Source organism: Cygnus olor, chromosome 10, assembly GCF_009769625.2.
Source record: "Cygnus olor isolate bCygOlo1 chromosome 10, bCygOlo1.pri.v2, whole genome shotgun sequence".
NCBI classification, from domain to species: domain Eukaryota; kingdom Metazoa; phylum Chordata; class Aves; order Anseriformes; family Anatidae; genus Cygnus; species Cygnus olor.
The window spans coordinates 2,384,472-2,409,017 of NC_049178.1; the positions used below are offsets into that span (position 1 = coordinate 2,384,472).

Genomic DNA, 24,546 nt, shown 5'->3' on the forward strand with positions numbered 1-24,546 from the left:
GCTGAAAACTCGCTAAATCCCGTCCGTAGGCTGATCCGAGTGAGGCTGGAGTAAGCAGGGAGGAGCCCACGAAGTGCTCCTGCCGAGTGAAGGACCTGGCGGCACCGGGCCGCGGCTGCCCCTCACGGACAGCCTGGTCTTACACCAGCACCTCGGCCTTAACACCGGTGTCGGCCACGAACCCTAGTGCGTGTTACTCTGGGGTCGACTGCAGATAAAACGTATTTTAGAAAGCTCTTAACTGATATTATTGACAAAATTAAAAGCTAGGTGTTTTTGTTACGTTTTCTTGGGTTTTGTTTTGTTGGTTGGTTTTGGAGAGTTCTGTCATCATCAGTGTGTTCAGGTTTTCAATCTTGCTGCACTGTTTTTTCTCTCCAGACTCATCTCCCACCTGTACCGCTGCAAAGAGTGCACACGAAAACAATTAACGTACAGATCTGAGGTAGAGGAACATGCACAGAAAACAACATAACCAACAATTACTGCAGTCCAGTAAAGTAAGCCTAAAGTAAGAAACAAAGAAAAACAATATAAATTACATTTTAAAATGTTATTTTTATAAGCAACCCTTTTTGCTATTTAAATTTAACAGCGTCCAGTATATAGACAGTGTAGAATATAAACAAACACAGAATACAAAGCATAAACGTCTTTTGCCAGACCTTACTCATGTAAAGAGGTGATGCAGAAGCATTGCTACCTATCCCTTTATCAGCTAGATAGGTAGGATTTTTGCATAAGCAAGCCCTGTGAAGGGAAAGCTGCAGTTGTGTTGCTTAGTGCAATAAATGCAAAGCTGTTGGACCTATGCTTGTGAACAGGTTGCAGTTGTGAAAGCAGGTCTAGACACTTGGCTGTTCTCGCTTTACAGCAGGTGTGCTTGGGAATTTGGCCTTAGTCTAAGTCTCACAAATGAGGACCAAGACCATGCCCTATCTACAAGGAGGGAAGGAAAATTAGTTGTGCAAGAAGGACGTGCAGTTCACTTCAAGAGGTACTCTAGATGGATTTGGGCAGAAGATATATATGAGGTCTTGGACTGCAGAATGGGTCTGTCTGAAAATGCAGACTTAGACTTAAGTACTTTGACACATCAAATAAAATTCGCTATCGTATACCATATCACTGTAGCTTTTTTTCATGCAGTGGATGTTAAAAGGTTACTGAGTGGATATAAGAGTGGAACTGTGGTGATCATTGTAAAAATGTATGAATCTTTGTGATTTTTTTAAAGTCCTTTGAACAGTCTTCAGTGGAATTTGGTGAAAATTCATACTGTTCTCAGCATTAATCTGCACTGACTCTTCATTGATAACTTTTGGTTTTGAGTTCACAATTATTTTAATTTATTTTTTATTAAAGCAGACATAATTGGTAACTGAATCCATTTTTAGTTTCCATGGAAAAGCATATGGACAACCAGATGTGGGTAATCACAAATTACACACAAGTTAGGCTTCCAGTCTTAATGCTAAAGGTCACTGAATTTTGCATTTGACTGTACTTAGGAACATATTGAATTGATAATTAACTTTTGTCTTATGAAATCCCCTTGACACCATGTACGCTTTCAAGTTAATTGTCTTGACACACCACACACCAAACATTGGACTTTATAGGAATTCCTTATCCATCTTGTTTCCTAGTCTCCTCCTCTGCCTCATTTTGTAGTGGTGGGCTGGAAAACACTTTGAGAGAAAAATAAAGTTTTGTTATTATAGTCCTTGGAAGATGGAAGAAACGATGTATTATGAGAGCAAAGATATATTTGTATCTCTTCTTACCCTGAGGAGAATCTACAACAAAAGCAGAAGAATGAACATAAACCGAAAAAACATTCCTTGAATCTTTTTTTGAATGTTGAAACCTCACCTGCAGTGTTTCTAGTGGATGGGCATACCATAGTAATTGTTCAGGGGGTGTTACGGCTTGCCAGGGTAGGCACAATTATTTTGTCCAAGTATAAGCGCGGTTAAAAGGTGACATTGGGGCAACTTTGAAGCAAAGCTATAAATACACCATGTTGTCAGTTCCTAGCAAGTCCAAGGCTTGAAAAAGCATTTTACTTTCCTTAGTTGTAGGGTTTGTAGTAGCTGAATTTGGGTAATGTACTCAACTAGGCTATCATTTATCAGATACGTTAGCAGTTAATTTAACAGTTATTAAATATGCTTGGCCCATAATTGCTGTTGTATTATTGACAAGAAAAGCTGGTTGGAAACCTCTCCAGCCCCAGCTGTCTAGTGACATTTTCAGAGATACTGAATATTTTTAACTGCCCCTTTTTAATCTTCTGTAGTTCTTAAGCCTAAAAATTAGAGATCTGCTCTCTGTAGGTGACACTTAGAAGTGGGAGTGTGGAGTTATTCCTTCTCTATACTATCTCACTTTTGTATTGCACAGTCATGTACCAAAGAGATTTATGAAAATAGGACCTGTTGTTATTAGTCTTATGGGAAATGGGTGTAATCTCACTGGAACTGAGAAACAGCTTAATCTGAGTCTGTGAAATTACCTGTGAAGCAATATTCACATATGGTCTGAAGCAGTCAATTCTGCACTGCATCTTTATATTGCTGTGCTCCTCAACTCAGTGTCAATTTTTAACATTTTTTTTTTCTGTTATCGAACCTTTGAGAACCTAGTTCTGCTAGTTAAATAATAATAACGAAGATTATATTTTGCTGCATACAAAAAGGACTCTGTGTTCCCCATAGAAAAATAGTTGAGGTCTCAAGGTGGTGGCTAAAGAGGTAAGAGACTGGTGTTGTGATCAGTCTGCAGCCATGTAAATGAAGCAGCAAGACAATACTGTGTGGTAGGTCATTCTTGTTTGTGTGTGAATTTGAGCATAGTCATTATAAAATGAGAACTCTGCAAATGTTATCACATGAGGATGAGTCAGGATTTTTGGTGAGCATCATGCAGAGCAGATTCTGGAGGGTGCAGAATGGGTCCTCGGGACCGCTGTCAGAACGGCTGTTGAAACCTGGATGGCAGTTTTCAAGAGAAAAGATGTAATGCTCTGAATCCTTGTTCCTTGGCCATGAAATTAATTAGCAGTCTGTATTAGACTCCAGACCTTGGTCATGATTAAATGTTTTTATATTTTTAATTATTTTTTCAAAATTACTGTGACGACTATGTGACAGGCACAGAATGACACTAGAACACTAATGAAACCTAGCTGGAATAATAGAATGGCTATGATTCATGTTTCTCATAATAGCTAGGAAGGATAAGTATTTCCATTAAAATTCCTTTTTTTTTTTTTTTTTTTTGTAACTAGGATTCATGTCCTCTGAGTGCTGTTAACATAGAATCATAAAGGTTGGAAAAGACCTCCAAGATCGTCTGTTCCAACCACCCCCCTACCACCAATGTCACCCACTAAACCATGTCCCTAAGCGCCACATCCAACCTTTCCTTGAACACCCCCAGGGACGGTGATGCCACCACATCCCTGAGCAACCCGTCCCAATGCCTGACTGCTCTTTTTGAGAAGAAATGTCTCCTCATTTCCAACCTAAACCTCCCCTGGCGCAACTTGAGGCCATTCCCTCTTGTTCTATCACTAGTTATCTGCGAGAAGAGGCCGACCCCCAGCTCCTCACAACTTCCATTCAGGTAGCTGTAGAGAGCAATAGGGTGTCCCTTGAACCTTCTCTTCTCCAGACTAAACAACCCCAGATCCCTCAGCCGCTCCTCATAAGACTTGTGTTCCAGACCAAAGAGACAATCTGAAGAAGCCCAAAATAAAAAGTACATGGTACTACCTGGTATTTGTGGTCACTATAAAAACAAGTCATTATGCAAAGTGGTACTTTTGAACTAGAACACAAGTTTAAGTAAACAAAGTGGCATTTGTTATAATCTCTCTATGGGAGAAACAGACTAGTAATTCAAAAATGTAAAATCAGGGAAGGGTCTGAGAAGAAGGGTGCTGGTAATGAAAAAATGAGACTGCCTGAGCTATTTGACATGAATATAGAGGTTGCAATTTCAAAAATGGTGTTTGATATCAGTTACAACTGCATCACCCTCCATATTCTCCCACCTCTCTCAGCACTCCCTACTTTATTTTACTGGCTTGTAAATTTATTATGTTCACGAAATTTTATTTCCTTGTTATGGCAGCTATCCTTAGAAGAAAAAAAAAAAAAAAAAGCCTTTCTCTATACTGGAAATCCTGTAGTTTGTTTATTTCTTTTGGGAAGGGGTGAATGTGTGTTGGTGATTGCAATCGTACACTTGGGATGAAAGCACTGCACATTACTTTGTGCTTTTTCTTCCTTTTTTGGTTTCCTGTTATTCTTCCAAGCCTTGCATTATACCCTCCAAAAACTGTGGTGTTTTAGAAATAATTTTAAAAATAAATACTTAATCCAAGCAGTTCTTGCTACAAATGCCTGACCTTTTGTGAGCTGAAAATGACAGTACAAAAATCGCTAGCTACTCATAGTATTTTACCTCTTCTTAGTTCATGACTCCTGGTAGGTGTGGAGTTTGGGAAACAAACTAATTTTGTAATTATTATTTTCACCTGAATTATTCATTTAGTTGTTTTCTTGTGTTCTCCTGTTCTACCTCCCTGCCTGATCCTTGCTCTTTGTGTTTATGTGAGCTACTCAGGAGTTGGGAGAAGATAGACAAAAAGGAGTTTCCATGTTGCTGTCTGTGAATGACAAGATGTAGTAGAGATACTCTCTGCCTAAGGGCAAAGCTCTGTCCCACTTTCCATTTTCACAGAATAAATGAAGTTGGATGGATTGAAAACAAAACAAAACAATTTAACTTGAAGACAAAGCAAAGGACGGTTGCAGGGCCTGACAAATATCTAGTCTTGCAGCAGAACTGCAAAATTCCCTGCGTATTCCATTCATCTCTCTGAAATCAGTCTCTGCTTCTTGTGCTTCTGTCTGCTAGTTCCCAGCAAGGCAATCTTTAAATTTAAAATAACTTCAAAATGTATGTGAAAATGGTGCTTTTTTCCATTCTGAATGGTGCCTGTATGGAATTATTTCTCTGCAGTTGGATGTATCCAGTGATGTAACAGACACTGCAAGCTAATATTCTGTTGTCTATTTTGTGTCCAGGGGTCATGATACATAATTTAGATCTGACCTGTTGCATACCCTTTCTCTTTAATAGGTCTATATTTAAATGAACTATTAATTCTGTCAAACCATAAGGTGTTTTGCAGTATTTGTGTTACAAGACATAAAAACTGTACCTTACTCTGGAGCAACATTGGGCAGATGGAATGTCTGGTGTGATTATGGCTATTAAGCAGATATAGACTGCAAAAAAAGTTTAAATTAATGGTCTGGTCAAGGCTCCATATTGGAGAGAAAGAGGAAGAAGCTGACTTAGAACTAGTTTGGGTCATGGCTACAGCCACCTCTAATATTAGAGACAGCTGTGGATGCTGGAGTTGGTCAGACACATCTAAAAACATTTAGATAAGCTGAAAATTGTCAAAGAAAAGTTTTGATTTGAGATTTCAGTTGTAGCAATACAGCTACTGTGGCTACACAGTCAGAGAAGCAGGCTATTAGAAGATTTTAAGGGTCCATAAAAATGTCTGGGGAGGAGGGGGATACATTTGTGGGTGTCACACTGGCATGCCAGAAAGGCTTTCTGTAGTGTAGGCAGATAGCTAATTCTTTGCCACTTAAAAACAAACAAATACATCCCCCAGAAAAACCCAGCAACAAAATGACCACAACATCAAAACAAACAAAACCAAAAGCGAATCAACCAAAAAAAAGCCAAACAAACAAACAAAACAACTAGTGGTCAATGACCTTTACATAAAACAGTGGTAAGGAGGTTTTTTGAATCCTTTTCTCTCAGGTCTGCTAAATAACAGGCTACTTAGATGGCAAGTTGCTGGAAGTGCTCCCAGGTAGTTTAAATTGCAGAATTCTGCCTGGCTGTCCCCAGGAACCAGGATACATGGATAGTTATGAAAATGTCAAGGTTTTGAAAGTGACCTGGATATTTTGAATTACTAAGAGATTTCATGAAAAGCCAACAATCAAGGCATGTGATACTAGATGGCATCCTTCACTTGTAGTCAGCAGGTTCTGGAATGACTTCAGGCTTTTTTGCTTATCACATAGAATTGGTTGTGGGCTTAATGCATGAATCCCCAGGGAAATCTCTGGCCATTGTTATTCAGAAGGTCAGATTTGGCAATTACCGTTGTTCATTTTGGATTTAAAATCTGTGAAACTAATGATGAAAAATATTTTTTCACTTAAGATCTGCTGGCTTGCTTGGCACGCACATACTTGAAAAAGGATTTTTGGGAAAGAGAAGGTTTCAAGCAGCGCTGGACTCATGCCAAGAGGAAATGAGTAAGCTCCTACCTAGAAATATACAGAAGAATCTACGCAAATGCTTTAGCATGAAAATATAGATGTCTGGAGTTTGTGAAAATGTTCTGACCCATGATATGCAAGTCAACAATACTCTTTTGGACTCCTTTTTGATACATTTAGAAATGTAAGGCAGTGCAGTCTCCCAGTGAAGAGCAAATGCCATCCCTTATGCAATCAGCTCTTCCATACTGTAGTGCGTACTTCCTTCGAGTGCTAGCACATTTCTGAGCAGGGCATTGTATTCACAGCACACATAAAATTAGCTGTACACTCAAATAAATCTTAACTGCTCCATTCTGCTTCGTGCAAACAGATGTGCACGTAGTATAAAATGCTCTGTGTTTGTTTAAGCAGCTGTTGCAGATGTCCTACAGATGTTAGTGAGGCTGTGCCTGACGGGATTGGTGTTAGGGAGAAGAGGGCACTGGTGACCTTGGCCAGAAGGAGTGGCAGGGGAGTGGCTGTGGTACGGAGCTGCACTGGTGGGGGATCCCATCCGAACACAGAGTCCCAAGCGGTGGCACTGTCACCCGTCATCTGGGACTGGAAGAAACCTGCATGTGGTTAATGTTGCATTATTAATTACAAACCCTGTGTGGTTGCCTAGCCTGACCAGTGGAGCAAAAATCTGTGCTTTATAAAAATTATTGACATTCTTCCCTGGAGAGTCTGTTGATTTTTTTTATTTTGATTTTTTTATAATTTTTGGATGACTACAGTCACCTAGGTTTTTGGGGGCAGTGGTTCTGGTGCGCGCTTCCTGAGGAGGTCTGGCACTACTGGCCTAAGCCTTCCATTAACTCCATCCTGTGAGCACTGCTTCAATGTGTGCCTACATCTGGCTTTACTATAAGGTGATGGTACTCACTCTTCAAGAAGTGTTACCATACAACAGTATCTGAGAAATTAGTTTCAGACCTTTATTCCTATTTTGTATTTTAATTAGGAAATAAAGGTTGAATCTGGATAGAAGAGTAACGAGGAGGAAATAAAGCTCCTAATTTTTATCCTCAGTCATAACAACGTCATAATTTCTACGTTTTCAGGCTGAAATATCTTATCTTGGTCTATTGCTATATCTTAATTTCTTCTTTTTAAAGTTCCATTAAATCACTGCACCTTTTTTAACCCCAATATGCGTTTGTGTGTATACACAGTTCTATGATTAGAAAACACATCTTTTTGCAAAATTTGGCACAAAAAAATTTACAGCTAAGAGATGAGATGTGAAGTTGCAGCTGTGGCATTGTGAGGTTACTCCAAGAGTTCTGATGAGCTTGTACATTGTCTTTATGAAAACTGCTTGTGAAAATGTACTGCAATGTGCAATAATGCTTTAGTGTGGCTGGGAAAGTACCTAGCTAAGAAAAGCACGCATGTGTGAAGCTATGAGGATTACCTGCCTGCTGCAAAGTACACAAATAATGTGACTTGAGGTGGCGCTGTGATTTTAGAAGCATAAACAGGTAATTAACCTAAGAGCTGCTGAATCTATATCTAGGTAAGGAATGTGAGAGATCGAGAATCCGTTACATCTAAATTTTCAAGCTGTTGTCATGGTTTTATCCTGGCCAACAGAATCTTCTTATCCTGAAATTCTTTTTATATATCTTATTATATTAAATAGATGGAGAATTATTTAAAAACCTTGACGTGCAAACTCTGGGAATAATGTTTATTTTTTAAAGGCTGATTTTAATTTTTTTCATCAAATATATGTTCAGTGATGGGTCAGAGATGACACACTATCAGTAATACATTATAGAACAATGAGTTTCAAGAAAAAGGAAGCCTGCTGTATTTTCCAGAACTTGTCAGCAGAGCTGCTGCAGTGCTCTAAAAGAGAGGGTGGCAGGAGGTTATCTGTAAACGTGAGTAGAGAATGCATCTCTCTGCAATGCCAGCTCTTTGTACAGGTATGAATCTGAATGTCTTTACTGAGGCAGGTATGCTCTACTCCTGCACTTGACATAAGTCTTGCTCAGGCTTACCAGCCACAGTAGGCCTCGATGTGACTGTTCCTTGGTCATGACCATGAACAAAGGAGGGGGCTGCCTTAAAGCAGGTACCCACTGAAATCCCTTATGGGGAAATGATGGATCACATAGGAGGCCAGGGACTGGATTACTGGTAGGGACTGGACTGCGTGGTAGGGAATCTGAGTTTGACTACGAGTCAATCACTTTGTCTTAAAAATACAGCAGCCAGAGAAACAGGTGAGGTAGCTTTTCCCCAGCTCAGCTGTGGTTCAGGATCAACTGCAGTTACATCAGTAGCCTGGGCTCTGGGTACTGTACTTTCTGGGAGGTACCAGATTGATAGGCCTGGTGGAAAATACCAAAACTGCCTTGTCTGACCTGTAACCAGGATGGAAATGTGTCAATAAACAGTCAATCCTCTCATGGTCCTATAGACAGCAGTCCTATAAACAGCAGAACCCTGCAGTAAGTTTTGGGTGAACCTTGCCATTCCCGAACCTTTAACTAAGTCTCTGTTTCTACTGTAGCAAATCCTGTTGAAATCGTTGTGTTAAATTGGTTGATGATCGAATGCTGATTAAGTGCTGTTAAAAATCATACAATCTAACCTTGCTATTTATCATAAAGGTATAAAGTAAATCCTGAATTGCTGCTACATTAAAGTTTCGTAAAAGCAGTTCCATAACACTTACATAGCCTGTCAACCATAGGGTAAATAAGAGAAGAATCAGACCCTAAAACTGCTTCTGACAAAGCGTGAATCAATGAAAGGAATAATCTGGTTAAATGAAAAGGTCTCTTTATTTTGAGTCACTCCAAAATGTAATTCATAGAACAATGTACACTATTGAAATGTATTAAAAAAAAAAAAAAAAGGAAAACAAAAAGAGCTGTTCAAAGGGCTGTTTTGTATCATGGACTCATGGTTTTAGGAGTAGTTTCCAGCTCACAGATGTACAGGGAGGGGAGGGACAGGAAAAAGGAAAGATTTCCTCCCACAGTCGAGCAGCTGTAGGGCTGCTATAGCAGTGGTGAGGTTCCTGAGGTCTTGAGGCACCCGTTGTGCAATGGGCGAGAGGAAAGAAGTGAGGATCAGAAAAATAGACTCTATCATTGAAGTCCATCCATAATGTATTTTACTAATTTTACTGTCTTTAAAAAAAAAAAAAAAAGAAAAGAAAAAAGTGAGCCTTGCTAAATGTCACTGTCTACAGCTGTCAGCCTCAGCCTTTGAGCTCTTTGTTGCAGTAGGACTGTGACTATAAAAGCAGGGCTGTGCAGGGTGTAAGGACTGAGCCTGTTTGTTTTTGCTTGGACTGTCCCAAGACTGGCTTCACGTTCCACTGTGTGCAATGGGATAAGTTTGTGCATTCACATGTGAACATAAATACTGCAAAATAAGCTTCTTAGTGTGACTGCTGTATGCAATAAGGGAGACCACGCTCCTTTAGTGTGCAAATGGTGACACTGTTTTCTTTGTTGAATGAGAATGGGTAATTATGGTTGGTTTTCCCAGTATTTCTGGAAGTCATATGTTCCTAGATTCATAGGATAATTCAGGTTGAAAGGGACCTCAGGAGGTCATCTAGTCTAATCTCTTGCTCAAAGTGGGATCAGCTGTAAGGTCAGACCACATTACTTAGGGCCTTACCCAGCCTAGTTTTAAAAACCTCTGCAGTTGGAGACCTTCTGGGCAACCTGTTCCATTGCTTGTCTGCTCTCGTGGTGAAACAGTTATTGCTGCTGTCTAGTCTGAATCTTTCTCATTTCCACTATGTTTCTTGTCCTCCCACAGCGCACCACAGTGAAGTGCCTGGCTCTGTCTTCTTGGTGAGCTCTTTGTAGGCACCAGGAGGCCACTCCAAGGTCCTCTCCAAGCCTTCATGTTGAACAAGCCAGGTTTGCTCGGCCTTCCTCTCACAGGGCAAGTGCTCCGGTCCCCTGACCATCCTGGTGGAACTATGTTGGACTCGCTCAGGTTTACTGTTATCTGTTGTGAACTGGGAGCCCAAACCTGGGTGCAAGTTGTTAAAGATGAGCTAATGAGTGCTGAGTGCTCAGGGGGATAATCACTTCCCACCATCTCTGGCCATGCTCCTGTTAATACCGGCCAGGATGTTGCTGGCCTTCTTTGCTGCCACAGCACACTGCTGGCTCCTGCTCATCAACATTTAGTACTTTTTCATGGTTTCTTTGTAATGACAATATTCCAACATACAAATTTACAAATATTAATTTACATCCCTTTCACATGGTCTTTTTGCCAGGTTCGTAGGCAGAAGTTTTTTGGTAAGCTGGGAATTGACAGTATAATAATGATTTATTTATATTTTTGGTTGGAGGAAGCTGAGAAATCTTTCGGTCTGTATCACTTAATAAGATATCTGCACTGCTCTTCTTGTGCCTTTATTACTGAGACACAGTTTAAAGTAGCAGCAGGAAATCCCATCTCAAATGTGCATTTCAAGGCAACAAATCATCACTACGGAGGTCATTTTGCTTGACTTTCACTCAGCACCACTTAGTTTGCCCAGTAGCTTGTGGCTGAACCAAAGCATATATATAAGAAAACCTGTTTGTTTTGTTTAAGTCCTTCGCATTGCTTTTAAAACTGGCAATGAAGATACTCAACAGCTTTGGGAAGTCGTAAACAATCAGCCTATAGCCTAGACTAGACTGCAGCTATAAAATATGATACGTAAGGAATTTTTTTAATCTGCTTGGACCTGAAAGTGCTGATTGCCTTCTGCAGAACCTGCAGATGCTTTCCCTCCACTGGTGATCTTCAATCACTCATTCCCCTCTGCAGTTACACTGAGTGTTATTGGCTGTCTGTAGAAACAGATTTATGTTGGTGTTTTACTGGCAGCCTATCAGAAATACATTGCAAACATTACTTTTCTTTTGGTTCCTATTTCCAGTAATATATGTACATGTAAGTCATTTGCTCTTCAGCGACCTGTTGCCTAAAGAAAGCAGCGCCATCTGGCTTTTTGTTTCTTCTACTGACTGAGTATTTGATGCAATAGATCAAAAAATTTCTAATATAGCCAGTTTACTAGCTCTGTTTTCACTTCATTAGGTGTTTGTGTTTGCAATTATTTCCTGCTGTTGGCTTTTCTTGTTTTATTTGCTGACTGACTTTTATATTCATCTTAAATCTTGATGGTTGCACAAGATGTGAGTAATCTTCCATGATTTAGAATATAATAATCAGGGAATTAAACCATAAGTCATTAACAGGTCATAAAATGAAGAAAAAAATATCAAGAATATCATAATGTCAGTTACAAAGCCCACGGATATAAAAACTTATTTGAGTTGACAAGGAATTTGTCATAATTCGTTCATATTTGCTTTTCCTGTAAGCTTTGCGAGGCGCATAGGGAATGTATCTTTAGGGTAACTGCCCTATTAAGATGCATATTCTAATTTTAAAGCCTGAGTCACCTGGGACTCTTGAAAACTTTGTCTGCTTTTTTTTTTTTCTGTGTGTGTGTGTCAGTTTCTGCCATCTGCTCAGTTGCACTGTGAGCATCTCAGTTTAATGCTTGCATTACTCCCATGAAGAAGCTAAGTATCAGTCCAGTGTTGCAAACTGAAATACTGGTGTGCAGAGGGTGTGAACCAGAACTGATCAATAATGTTTTAAGTGCAGCAAAACATTTTAAATCCAAACCTGTGAATTTTAAAGGCTGTCAGCTGGAGATTAAAATCACTAGTTGTGCTTCTGCCTGAAGTCAAGAACTGATCGTGCTGTGCAGCTTGATGCAGAAGCCTGCCTGAAATCTAAGGGCTGGTTAATTCATCTCCCTGAAGGCTCAGGGGCTGGAACCCTGTTCACCATGCACCCAGCTGCATGTACAGCTTGCACTGGCAAGACTGGGGTCCTTGTACAGTGCCACTTCACTTCAGAACGTGGTCCTTAGAGGAGGTAAGGAGGCAGTTCTAGAGCTAAATTTGGAGTTTTTCTCAGAACTGGGAGAAACAAGGTCTAAGCCCAGCACGGAGCTGTTCACTGGGTGCTTTGGCAAGTGTAGGGAAACCCAACCCAAATCCCATCTTCTCTGATCGAGCAAATTCTTCCGGGAGTGGTGGCATGGCTTTATCATGAGAGGTGCTGAGCACCCCGACTAGCAGAGTGTGAAACCCGTCATTGCGGTCTGTGGGGCACAGGTTTGAACACAGCTAAGTATGCTAACAACTGCACTGCTGCAACGTGGGAGAGGAACACCTTTGCTTCTTTATTTTATAATGAAGCATTTCAGTCATCTCTGTGAAAGAAGAGTCGCTCTGGTGTCTAGGTAATGGGTCTTAAATAAAATGGAGTGAATTCTTACTCCATCTGAGAGTGGAAGGAGGAAATGTGCTAGTTCAAAACGTGCAAGTTGGGCATACTGATGGAAGTGGGTCCCAAAACGAAACCTAGCATGCTGGCTACTTAGGTAGTCATTTTGATAGAAGAGCTGGGTACCAAGCACAGACTCCCCAGATTTGCTTTGGGATCAAGTGGTTCAGGATGAAGTGTTTCAGTATGTAACAGAGTGAATTGCATCTGGTTCCTAGGGGACCTTCATGTGACTCTAAGCACAGGCTACATCCACACTGGGAACAGAATCCAGGTGTCCTCATTTACAGTCCTGTGCCAATCCCTGTGGTGCAATGAGAGCTGCTTTAAGGGCATGGATGCAGGCAGAATTTAATCCTTTGGGCTAGAACTGTCTCTGATGTAGGACTGGATGTGAATCCCGTCAGCGGTGCAGCTGGTTGCCAGGAGGTTTATCTGTGAAGCCCTAAATCTACCAGTCAGCGTGATGGATTGTAAAAGGGTTACAATAAAAGGGGAAGTCATTAGTCCCTTCTGAGGATTTCCTTCTTGAGTACCACCAAATCATTTTTTCTGGCTTCCTAAGCAGGCAGAAGGGGTGAGATATGAATTTATCTTTCTCTCTGGCACTCCTTTTCTGCAGGATTGATACACAAACAAGAGGTAATCGATGACTGAGAGACAGGAAACATCCTAATGCTGGGGCCAGGGCAACCGTGGCTCAGATATTGCTGCGTGCTGCACTTCTAGAGACTTGTTTTTTATTTCAGAAGAGAAACTCTAATGGTAGTGTGTAAGAATAATGGATGCTTGCACCAACACGCGGGGCGATCTCAGAAACTTTTCAAAGGCATGACTGCTAGAGACTCAATGACCGGAACAGCAATTGGAAATGGTTAAAAACAAATATTTGACCAAGTAGGGGTTTCTGGATGAAGGCAAAAATAACCACCTTCACATTTTTAGGAAAATAAAACCTACAGTTTCAGCCTAGCTTAAAAACACTGCATTGTTTCATATCTGTGGTTTGTAACGATGAATTAGGGTGGTGAGTAGGAAAGCTCTGTTCTGGGCTCTCAGTCTGCCTATACCGTGTACTAGTCTCCCTGTTCTACAGCCCCGGTTTGTAGTATTGTCTAAATATTTAAACGGTTGTCAGCAATTAGGGTTAATCACTTTCTTGGTGAGTAACATTCTAAGGTTGTTCAGCAAATGCTTCTGCAGTGGTGCTGGCTATATGGAAGTGAAACATTTATTACTCTGAATATACAGCTTCTTAAACAGCTGCTATCAGGATAAATAAAAATATGAAAAAATAAAACTGCTCTGAAGTACTTACCTGCTGCTGATCTGTCAGCTGCCTGCCTAAAAAACATTATGCTAAAACCTAGCAAACCTAGCATGAGGATAAAATACGAGTGCTTAAAACAGGTGCTGTTTTCCAAACCAAGCAGCTCAAGTTATTGTATGGAAACCAAGGATTCAAATTTACCTCCATTTGAGGTACATTTCTTTGTTTTGGTGGTGGAGGCTTAAAAGGGACTATATAATTGGGTAAAATGTAAGAGAGGTGTGTATGAGTTAGCTTCTGAAGAGGTGGAAGAACAACAGGGCTGTTAGCAAACCGAGCTCTTGATGTCCATTCGCACTGAGAGGTGGGAGCAGTGTGCTGTCAAAGTGGCCTTCCAGGAACTGGTCATTCTCTGCTAACCTTAGGGCAAGCCTGGAGCGGAATTCATAGTTCTCGTCCTTCAAACACTCTCCACACTGCTGCCTGATGATATTTACCCGTCTCATAAGGAAAGCGATGCAGAATAGAAATTACCACTAGTGCATCTGGTGAGTTATTGGAAACCAGCTTTGAGGATTTTATTGTCATTATTGAAAATGCTCTATTTCGTTACATGAAATTTAATCCAGTAATTATATACAAAGCTTGCCTTTTGTTTTACCTGACTATCTATCCCACAATGTTTTTCTCTGTTTTTTATCTTTCTTTCTTTATAAACCTGTCATAAGCAGAAATGAAAGGGCGTCTTTGGTCGGTGGTCTGAGTAAGTTTGTCCTGATGCTGTTCAGGATAGAAAATGCATATTTACATTACCTTGCTGTAGTAACAAACCCAAGAAATAACTTCCTTTATTTTTGAGTGGCGTACCTGACTGTAGATATTATGACTTTCCACTCAGGAAATTAATTGAATTTATAATTAAGGATAGTTACACAAGGCTTTCAAAAATATAACCCAACGGAGCCCAAATAACACAACTTAACCCAGAGTGTGTTGCAGATCCCTGGCCTGTTTTGATTCTTCGAAAGGATTTGGGAATGGCTGATAAAGGTGATTTGTTTGTTTAACTCTCACTTTCCACAAAGCTTTGAACAAAGGTGCTTCTCGAGCAGTTGGAGGAAGCAGCAGGATTGTGTTGTGAGTTAAACCCTGGCTAAGTAGCTGGAAACAAAGGAAGCCATAAAACTGTTTCTACAAGTAATACTGCGTCAGCGCTGAGGTCCAGGGTACGGGCAGTTTAGGGGAGGGCATGGGGGAAGCTGCTGCCTTGCTGCCAGCAGAGCTGCCCCAGGAGCACGGGTGCAGCAGGGTGTGCAAGGCTTGTCCTGCTGCAGCACCGGCTGTGCCATCGCGTCAGGTGGGCTGTGGATAGCAAGCACAATGCACTGTTTGTATGCGGGGGCAATCTGATACCCTGATATTCCTGCCCTTGCTGGTGTCTGCACCGAAACAAGGACGCTCTGAGTTCCCAGGGTGAGTTAAGAGCCAGAAATCAAGAGTATGTTAAAACCTGCCTTCAAAAATTATTCAAAGGGTTCAAAAGGCTTCTTATTAAAGGTAAATTGGGGCTGTAGACAGTGCATTTAAGGATGCTTTGGGTTAGTCTCTCAAAGTATGAATATAGCACACAATTGTAGGCTTTAGAACAGGTTTTCTCGTTGTGCAGCTGCAGAGACAGCAACTGAATTCAAAAAAGGAGAGTAAGATTAAAAAAGTCTTCTATCTGTATATATGTTCAGGTTAAGAGATGGTCTTTGTTTTAGAAGTTTCATGGTATCTAGAGCCATTCTGTTCAAATAAAATTCAGAATAAAGTTGCTGTGGAAAGCAACTAGCCATTAGTGAAAAGTCCAACAGCCAGGCTATGGAAAAAGTTCTGAGTAAGTGCAGACATGCCTAACTGCTAACGCTGCTTCCCACTTTGCTATACAGTTTTATGGTGCCAGTGACTTAAGAAGCAGCCAGGCACATGACTGTGTCTTATCCCACTGGTATTTATACCGAGGCTTACCAAGGAGAGAGACAAATTGTCTCTCCCACCCAATATTTATATTCTAGTTAGGTAATACTGTAATATAGAAAATGGCTGTGTGTTCTGGCTGCCAGACAATATTCCTGGACCTGCTAATGCAATCCCACTGAAGCGGAGCGATCATTCCAATGCATCTTTAAAAAGACTTCTGATTTTTAAAGTGAAATAACTCATGGGAATGGAGCTGCTTCCAACATGACTTCCAAGAAGTAGATGTATAGGTGAGCATCTTGCTTATATTGCCTATGTACTGTGCATCTTTTATGATATGGGGAAGAGCACCTGTATTTTCATGAGCTGATCCAAACCTTGCTGAACTTGAACGAAATCCTGCAGTGAGCTTTTGCTGAATGCATTCAACATGAACCAAGACAGCAGTAAAGGATATAAAATGATGTTTGATTGTTTTAAAAAGGACATTTGTTACCTGCTGCATAATTTGCCTGTTTTATCTCTTTTGCCAGACCTCTTAATAGGCTTTAGGTTCTTAGGTTCCTTCTTCAGGTTTTCTGGGTATCACTGTTTTAGTTTATGTAGTCTGGGTTTCTCTTCTTAGCTAGTAGTCCTTTGCAGAAATAAAAATACACTAGCAGGAAGGAGAACCTGGCCATTTCCAGAAGAAAAATATACTGCCTATGTCATACATCCCATCCACCTTCACAGCCTGAAAAAAAAAAAGTCTGTATTGATTTATTTTTTTTTAAGGCTGATAGTACTTAAGTAAAATATGTGTCTTGATATCTGCATCTTCTTCCTTGCCACTCACTGCTTTTCTGCTCTGTCTTCCTGTGATCTCTTTTCTATCCCCAGTGTTTTAACTACTCTTTAATCCTCTGGAGCATATTCAACAGTTTCTTTATGTGCATAGAGTGAACAATTCCTTTTTGTAGGCTCTGTGCAAATGTTTCCATCACAGCTTTTTGAGCACATGTGGTAGCTCACCATGGAGGGCAGAATTCTGTATTCCTTACAAAGTATTTGCTGTGTTAAGATGAGAGAGCTGCAGATTAAAGTAGCAAATCTATGCTTCTGTGACATACAGTGACTGTGGCATAGCCCTGCATGAGGGCTTGGTTATTTTTGGCCCATCTGAATTCCAGAGTAATGATTTTATAACTTTATCACATAGCCTATTTCATAGCAGCACCAGTGATGACTTTTTTTTTTAATCAACAGTCCTGTGAAAAAAAGATTCATTGTATTGAAATAGGGTGTAAAGATGCTTACTGTGGGAAAAGCTTAAATGCTGCAGCCAGCATGTGTATCATATTCTCTCTGCAGTTTTTAATATAAGCTTATTTTAATATTCAGATGAAAAATGGAAGTGCATAAGCACACCCTGAAGTTACATTATAACTCTGCAATCTTCCTTATTTATTTACAGCATTTATCATGTAAACAACTGTGTTGTCATAATTTCCTATGCTAGCGTTTGTACAAATTAAATTTTAATTACCCAAGTATATCCTGAAATAGGAACGCACTGTGGAAGACATGCATACTGTGGGTGGCGGGTGAAAAACGAATACTCCGTCTTCGGTTCTGAAACAGCGCTTGCAGTCTGTGGCTGGATCCGTGCTGACATGGATATATTTACCCACTCAGTCGCCAGAGTGCATTCTAAGATCACAATGGTCTCTTCTGTTAACTGTTTGTGGGTTTTGTCTGACAACATGTTTAGTATTGGTGTGTGGAGATAGTGCTTCGAGGTGGAAATGCGCAGTCCTAGGCAACGTCCTGAGGGTCACATGGACAGCTGTGGAAGTGGTGGAGTTTGTGGAGATAGAGCTGAGCAAACACTGACAGGGCCAAAGGCCTGGCGTGTGTCCTCCTCTGCAGGCTCCTTCCCCCCTTTGGTGGGGGATGCCCCATAGGTTCCAGCACCAGCGGCACAAGTGACAGCCAGTTCTAGTGGTGGGGCTCTTTCTGCTGACACTTGGGCTGGAAGGGTAAAGTCCTCCCCTTGCAGAGCTTTCCAAAACCTGGCTGCTGGAGGACAAGCTTCATGACCAGCAAGGGATTGATTCTCTCTGTTCAGACTGGAGCTGTAGGAAGCATCGGTGCAAGGGCTCGGTGGGTTCCTGGGAACCCTGCCCATGGGGAATGAACACCATCCACCTCAGGTATTCTATTCCATCATATAAAATTGATTTTGCCTTTGATTCAGGCAAAGGTTAGGTGTGTTCTTCATCGTTCTAGAACTGGGGTTTGAATTGAGCTTGGCAAAAATCCTAGTGCTCATGTGAGCGCTTCTCATCTCTGGGTGAGTACAGCAAGGTCCAGGGGACAAGACCGTGCAAGTCCTTGGAAGAGATGAGGACATATCTCTTGGGGATAGATTCAGGTTGTCAATTAAAATTTAATGATAGCCTTTGGCAATATGAGAGCAAGGGTTGGATCTAAAGCTTTTGTTCGGTTCTATAAATAAATTAAAGCCAGAAGGTGCATTGGTCACCATCTGAAAGACAGCTTTTGCCAGTAAACATAGTCACACCGTATATTAGGTTATGGAATTATGAACACTGCTGTACAATGACAGAAAATTAAAACCTGGCTTTCAGTGCAGGTTTCATGTGGTTAATCTGCATAGCAGCTGAATGAACCCAAGTGAGAAGGTTGAATGTAATCGGCAGGAGCTGACTACCTGCGCTGCCACTGTTCTGCGTGGCAGGGGGTGAGGTGAGAGACGGCGCAGGGCTCTTTCCGGATCTCGGTAAGAAAGGCCTGACAACAAATAGCTTAATAAGCTAACTGCTTTAATAAGGCAGAATAAGAAGAGGAGTATAGGAAGCTAATAAGTCTTAGGTCCCCTGAGATGCCGGGCACCCTGCGTTCGTGCAGCACTGGACAGAGCCCAGATGGATTTTCCCCCAGCACAATGAGCAGAGCAGCGCAGCCCCTGCCTGTGGAGAGAAGCTCTCTTGGGCATTCTAGCCAGTATATGATTTCTGTACAATAAAACAGCTCTATTGCTACAGGATGTTCTCATGAGAACTTCTTGTAGCACTTTCAGGTGAGGGCGAGGCCAGACAAGTGTGTAATTAGCAGCAGCATGTGGCAGCAGCTGGCAGGCTCCTCTGCTACAAAGAGTGGGGCTGAGTTTATCTTGAATCCAAGGGGTTTGTGCAGCGCAGCACTGCCTGCACCCACTCAGGTTAAACCCATGTACATCACTAACTCCTGAACCTGCAATGGTCTTTCGGTCAGGATCAATGCTTTATACCCCTTGATCCACTCACAGTTCATCTTTCCCAAAGCTATGGTAAGTTACAGATTACATTAATTACATATAGGCTTCTCAAGCTCAAAGTATGAGGCCCAGCAGAGCAAACACAGCCTGTTCAAGATCATTGACTCCTCCATACAATGTCTTTCTTTTGCAAGGCTCCAATACAGTTACAGTGTGACACTGCAAGTGAAAAATCCATCTTAACATCTATCACTTAACGTGAGCTGCACAGAGCTCCATAGCCTACCTGCCTTACTCATCATTTCACACAGAACAAGCATGGAGAAATCCTGCAATAGGGCTGCCCCCCATCTGCTGCCCCCCCACCTCAACAAAACCAAACACACACACACGAAAAAAACAATAAAATGTAAAGATGTGGTATGGCTTGGTAATCAGAGTGCCACTCCTGAGAGTATCCAGCACCAGCAGGCTTGTTGCTAGGCAAAAGCACAAAGGACTGCTGTAATAATGCTCCGAAGGGGAGCCTGTAGATTCAATTTTAAGAAAGCAGTTGAATTTCAGTAGAGACATTTACATATTTTGTTTGTAGAGCTGCTGTTTGATATTAATTTTGAAAGAGATCTATAATTTGCCTTGCCTGACTCTGGTGTTTTAACTATTGCCTGGCATTACATTTTTCCCCACTGCAATTAACATACATAACATTTCCTGTTTCTTTGGATTTTATGAAGACGATTGCTTTCAATATGATTACTGTGCCGTGTTTTTTCACAGTGAATATGTTCATCATCTTACAGAGTTAAACATGTGTTATTAAAATGTAATAACAGTAACATCGTGGAGTTATAATTACATTATAAAACCATTAGCTGCACAAAATAATGGTACTTGAGGGACATGGTGAAGTGTACAGGTTTTTGCATCTTGAGGTTGTTTTACCACCACAACCGTGTCTTTCTTTCTGGGAATGTCATGAGACTTTTGCAGTGCTTAAATAGTGATGTGTAGTAGTAAGAAATCTTGAAAGGTAGAACCGTATTAAACTTTAAGTGACTTAATTTGAGCAGTTTGACCACCTTTTCTCAGTTATTGCTGGTGGCTGGAACCTCTTAACTGTTGAGGGCGTTAACCCGTAAATGAGTCTATGTTTGTACCCTGTACATGCATGCATATACAGACAACATGTATGTGTATGTGGGTGTAAATCCACCTGCAATACAGCCCTGTTAAGTGACTGGATGTCACCAGATTTTTTTGTTTCATTTTTCTCAGTGAGAGAGACACATGATAAAATCCTAATGCTGTCCCCTTACTAGCTGACCTTACTGGAGCTAGAATTTCAAACCAGGGATTTTAGCCCCCAGGCCAAAAGAAATATATTTTAAAAAATAAATAAATAAAAATCCCAACATTAGAAATTTAAGTAAGAATATATTTTTAAGATTGTTTATATATATTATATATATATATGTTTATATATTTATATTGTTTATATATATTTTTAAGATTATTTTTAAGTGTGTGTGTGTGTGTGTGTGTTCAAAGTCTGTCTAGCTGTGTTGTACAAAAGTTGTATAGCAAGAAGAGGATAAAACTTTGGTATTCTTTGTTGAAATTTGTCTCTTTTTTATAGAAGATCTGAAATGTGGATGATGTGCTGGCACATGCTGCATGCTCTACAGACACCGAGCAGTGTCTTATTTCCCTGGTAGTGGCTGGTCCATTACTTGCCGTAGTACATCCTGATATCCCATATAAGTAGGCAGAATGAAAGGTATTTCATTTACATAGAGAATTAACGGCAGTAATTAGGAAATCAATGTATAAACTTCTTTATGTGAAAAGAAAAAAGTAACTGAAGACAAAATTAACTGCACATAATAGCATGAGTCAGATATCTCTAGGCAATTCCATAAGGATGGCTTCAGCATTTATATCACTTACCTCTGTGATGTCTCAGCCAGTTCTGGCATGCAGCTGAGGAAAGAATAGATTATTCTGCAACAAAATGAAGTTATTTGAAGAAATGTGGTCATTTAGTCATCTGTTTGTGTAGAGCTGGCTCAAAACTGATCTCAGCTGCTAGGCAAAGCTGTGCCTCAGGGAAGCTTCTGACAAAGGGGCTTGGGAGCGAGTCTGTGCCTTGCAATGGCCTGGGGACTGGGAATGCTGGGGCTGCTGCTGCTTTTCCTGCTTTACGAGCCTTCCTTGAGGGTGTCTGAAGACTTGATTAGCATCTCAGTCTGCTCTTCCCACAGCTCTTCCTCTGCAGCTGCTTCCCCTTCACATCCATTTCCTTCATGCACCAGGCTAGCCTTAGGTGTAGGCAAACCCCTCGAAGGGAACGAATGCTGCGCTGCTTTGTAGTGCGGTGCCTCAGTAACTGCCTTCACTCAGAGCTGAGGCCGCTCCAACGCCTGAGTATTTATACAAAAATGTACGTTTGTGGCCTCTTATCTTCACCATACTTAGACAGGAGTTGCCCACAGCCATTGGTACCATGGAGCCTTGCTGCAAGGCTTGTAGGATAGCTTTCAGGCCATGATGCAAGTTTGCAACAGATTGCATCAGCCAGCATTACACATCGATATAACCCCGTCAGAAGCCATCAGCAGAGAGAAAGAAGCAATCTGGCAGCAACTGAGTTAGCACGGAGTGAAATGTGGGTATCAGGCCAACCTGGAGGGCTGGAGTAACACACTGACATGACATGTGTTCATTTCTTCTGCAGTTTGTAAGGAAAGGAGAGAAAAAATGGTGGCCAAAGTATCCAGAGAGGCAAAAGCAAATGAGGAAAGACCAGTTTCTGCCATTCAACACGATGTCAGTGGTACTGCCTTGCAGAAAATCCTGTGTAAGACTTAAACAAACTGGGTGCACGTGAACATCCCAAATCTTTTAACTGCTTTGCAGTGTACAGTATTCAAAGTCACTGCTGCACCGAGTAGTTGTAAGGCAAAATGTCTTCCTTTTTGTTATGAGCAGTGTCTTTCAGAAGAACAACCTCTTGCTCCTTGTCACACGAAGTGTTTGTAGGCTTGTCGTGTTTCCTCTTGCCTGTGGCTTTGAGCTGTGACGCAGCAATGTGCGGCACAAGGCAGGAGAGCTGCACTGGGGTTTCACTCAATAGCTAGCAGCATATAAATTACTTGTGCAAAAGTGTTGATGCAGGCAGATTTTTCAGACATCTATTTACTTTAGCCTCAAGCTTTCTGACCTTACTTCCACCTTCCAAACATAATATCATTTTTTGTTCATTCTTTCCCATTGGTAGGAGCTGGGCAAAAAAATCTAAACTATGCCACTGTTCTGTGTGTGTACTATTTCTTGCCTGTCTGAAAGAATACTCCTTGCAATCTTCACAAAATCTAACTGATATCTGAGGCTAAAACCACTCCTGTTGTTGAAAATATGATGTATTATGACATACAGAGCTTACGATGATCTCATCTAGGCACAGACAAGTGTACTGTGCTTAAAAATGGCCTCTTATTCGGTGGGAAGCACCAGGAGGTGACTGCTGCTGAAGGTGAACACCCACCAGACATGGCCAGGCTGTGAGGCTGTCCACGGGCCCAGCTCAATGCGCCAGGTGCCCCGCTCCCATGCGAGCCTTGTGCCTGGTGCACTCGCCTTCGCACCGCTTGGCCTGCTGCTCTGTGCCCTCAGGGCTCTGTGCTCCCTGCAGGCATGGCAGCAGGCTCACAGCCGGTGCGAGGCGGCATGCTCTGCTGCACTGCTTGAGGATGTGGCCTTGTATTTGTATTTCTGGATTTAGAAATTGGAGGTGTTTGAGGAGGCCAGCCCCAGACTGTTTGGGCTTGTTTTTTTTTTTCCTTACAGTTATTATCAGCTGAATGTATGCAAGTTTAAAGCATTTTTTCTTCTCCAGTGACTCACACTCTGTGAAACATGGTCTGTAATTATGTTCTCCCTTGGTTTTCACAGTGTCTAAGCATTCCTATTACATTTGTCTAATGCTTGTACTATTTCTTCCGCCTCTTTTTAATTTTTATTTTAAGCCTATGACTAAGGGAAACAATTTAAAAACCCATTACAGTGTTGTCCTTGATGATGTGTTCATCAGAGAACGGCTCATAATGCTCTCCTAGGACTGAAATTATTGGGTATCTTCAAAGCTCAGCTGACAGAAACCAACCAAGCGAGGGAATTAGCCTGATCTATGAGATAGAACAAATTCCTTTCTGCATTTGCCAAAACATAATAGAAAGGACCATTGTTAGTGTGAGGGAATCATCCTCTGCTAAGGCCCTGGCCATTGGCCTGCATTGTGAAACGTGGATTATCCACCACCGGAGGTCTTTTAAGAACAGGCTGGAACAATGTGTAACTTGGCAGGAGCATGATATGCCTTGAGGAGCCTGCCTCAGAGCACCGGGCTGGAGAGATGACCTCCCTTAAAGTGCTTTTTTTCCCTACCACTCCAATATAGTTGTCTTTTTTTCGTACTTGACAGGCAATACAGATGTGAATGTCTGGGTAGCTAAGCAACATGTCTTCAACTAGACCTCAAGGTTTGGCTCCAAAAGTCACTTTTTCCATTTTTGTCTCAGAAAACATAGAACTTGAGGCTGGCTCAGAACCTGGAGGAATGCTGCAGAACGGGCAAGGACTGCGCAGTTCCTATGGGAGTGCGGAGGAAAATGAAGAGCATGTGCTGTTCTCATGAAAGTATACTCCTGAGGACCCCAAATCCCTGTTTCAAAGCTTAGTCACGGACACCAGTTGAACAGGTCAGTCAGGAGGCCTTGGCTTGCAGAGAACACAAAGGGAGCACAGAGTGATCTAGCTAGGTTCCAGGTGGATGCTCTGGCATCCATTTCAATTTCTTTTGAATCTGTGGTTTAAAATCCTTGAAAGAGTTGGTCCAGATCAAGAAAATTAATCTGAATTCAGGTTTCTAGTAAGACCTGGTGCAATTCTTCAAATCTATTACATGCCTCCATAATCTTTTGAGTTCACACTAAAAATGGAATGTATTTGCTTTTAAAAAAATTAGGAGAAACTTTTATTAAAATTTGTTCTAATTCAATTTAAAGCCTTTTATATTCTTAAAATAACATATTGACCTGAAGTTGGATGGGGCCTCATTTTGCTTGGGAATTGCAACATCTGAAGTGGTTGATGTTGTGCTGTTACCGTAGTGCTTTGCTTGAATACGTTCTGTCTGACACGGACAAACCCTACTAAGCTGTGATGCATCAGAAGTTATGATGCAAAAGCTTTCTCTTTTATTTTTTTTGCGTTGTTAATCACAGTCCAAACAAGCATAGCTATCAAATCCCTCTTCGTTTTGTTTCTCTTTTTGTTTGGGA

General features: G+C 41.3%; 2 long non-coding RNA genes across 3 annotated transcripts in view; both read left to right on the plus strand.

Moving 5' to 3' along the window:
* The window catches only part of LOC121075219, a 53,664-nt gene that overhangs the window by 20,655 nt on the left and 8,463 nt on the right, over positions 1–24,546 (plus strand). The window contains exon 2 of the long non-coding RNA XR_005822818.1: positions 23,785–23,902. This is a non-coding gene — a long non-coding RNA (uncharacterized LOC121075219). The remainder of the gene's footprint in view (positions 1–23,784; positions 23,903–24,546) is intronic.
* LOC121075218 lies at positions 196–6,804 on the plus strand. Of its 2 annotated transcripts, XR_005822817.1 has the most exons (4): positions 196–511; positions 875–997; positions 6,271–6,365; positions 6,744–6,804. It is a non-coding gene; the product is annotated as an uncharacterized LOC121075218 (long non-coding RNA). The 2 variants fall into 2 exon arrangements; XR_005822816.1 differs by lacking the exon at positions 875–997.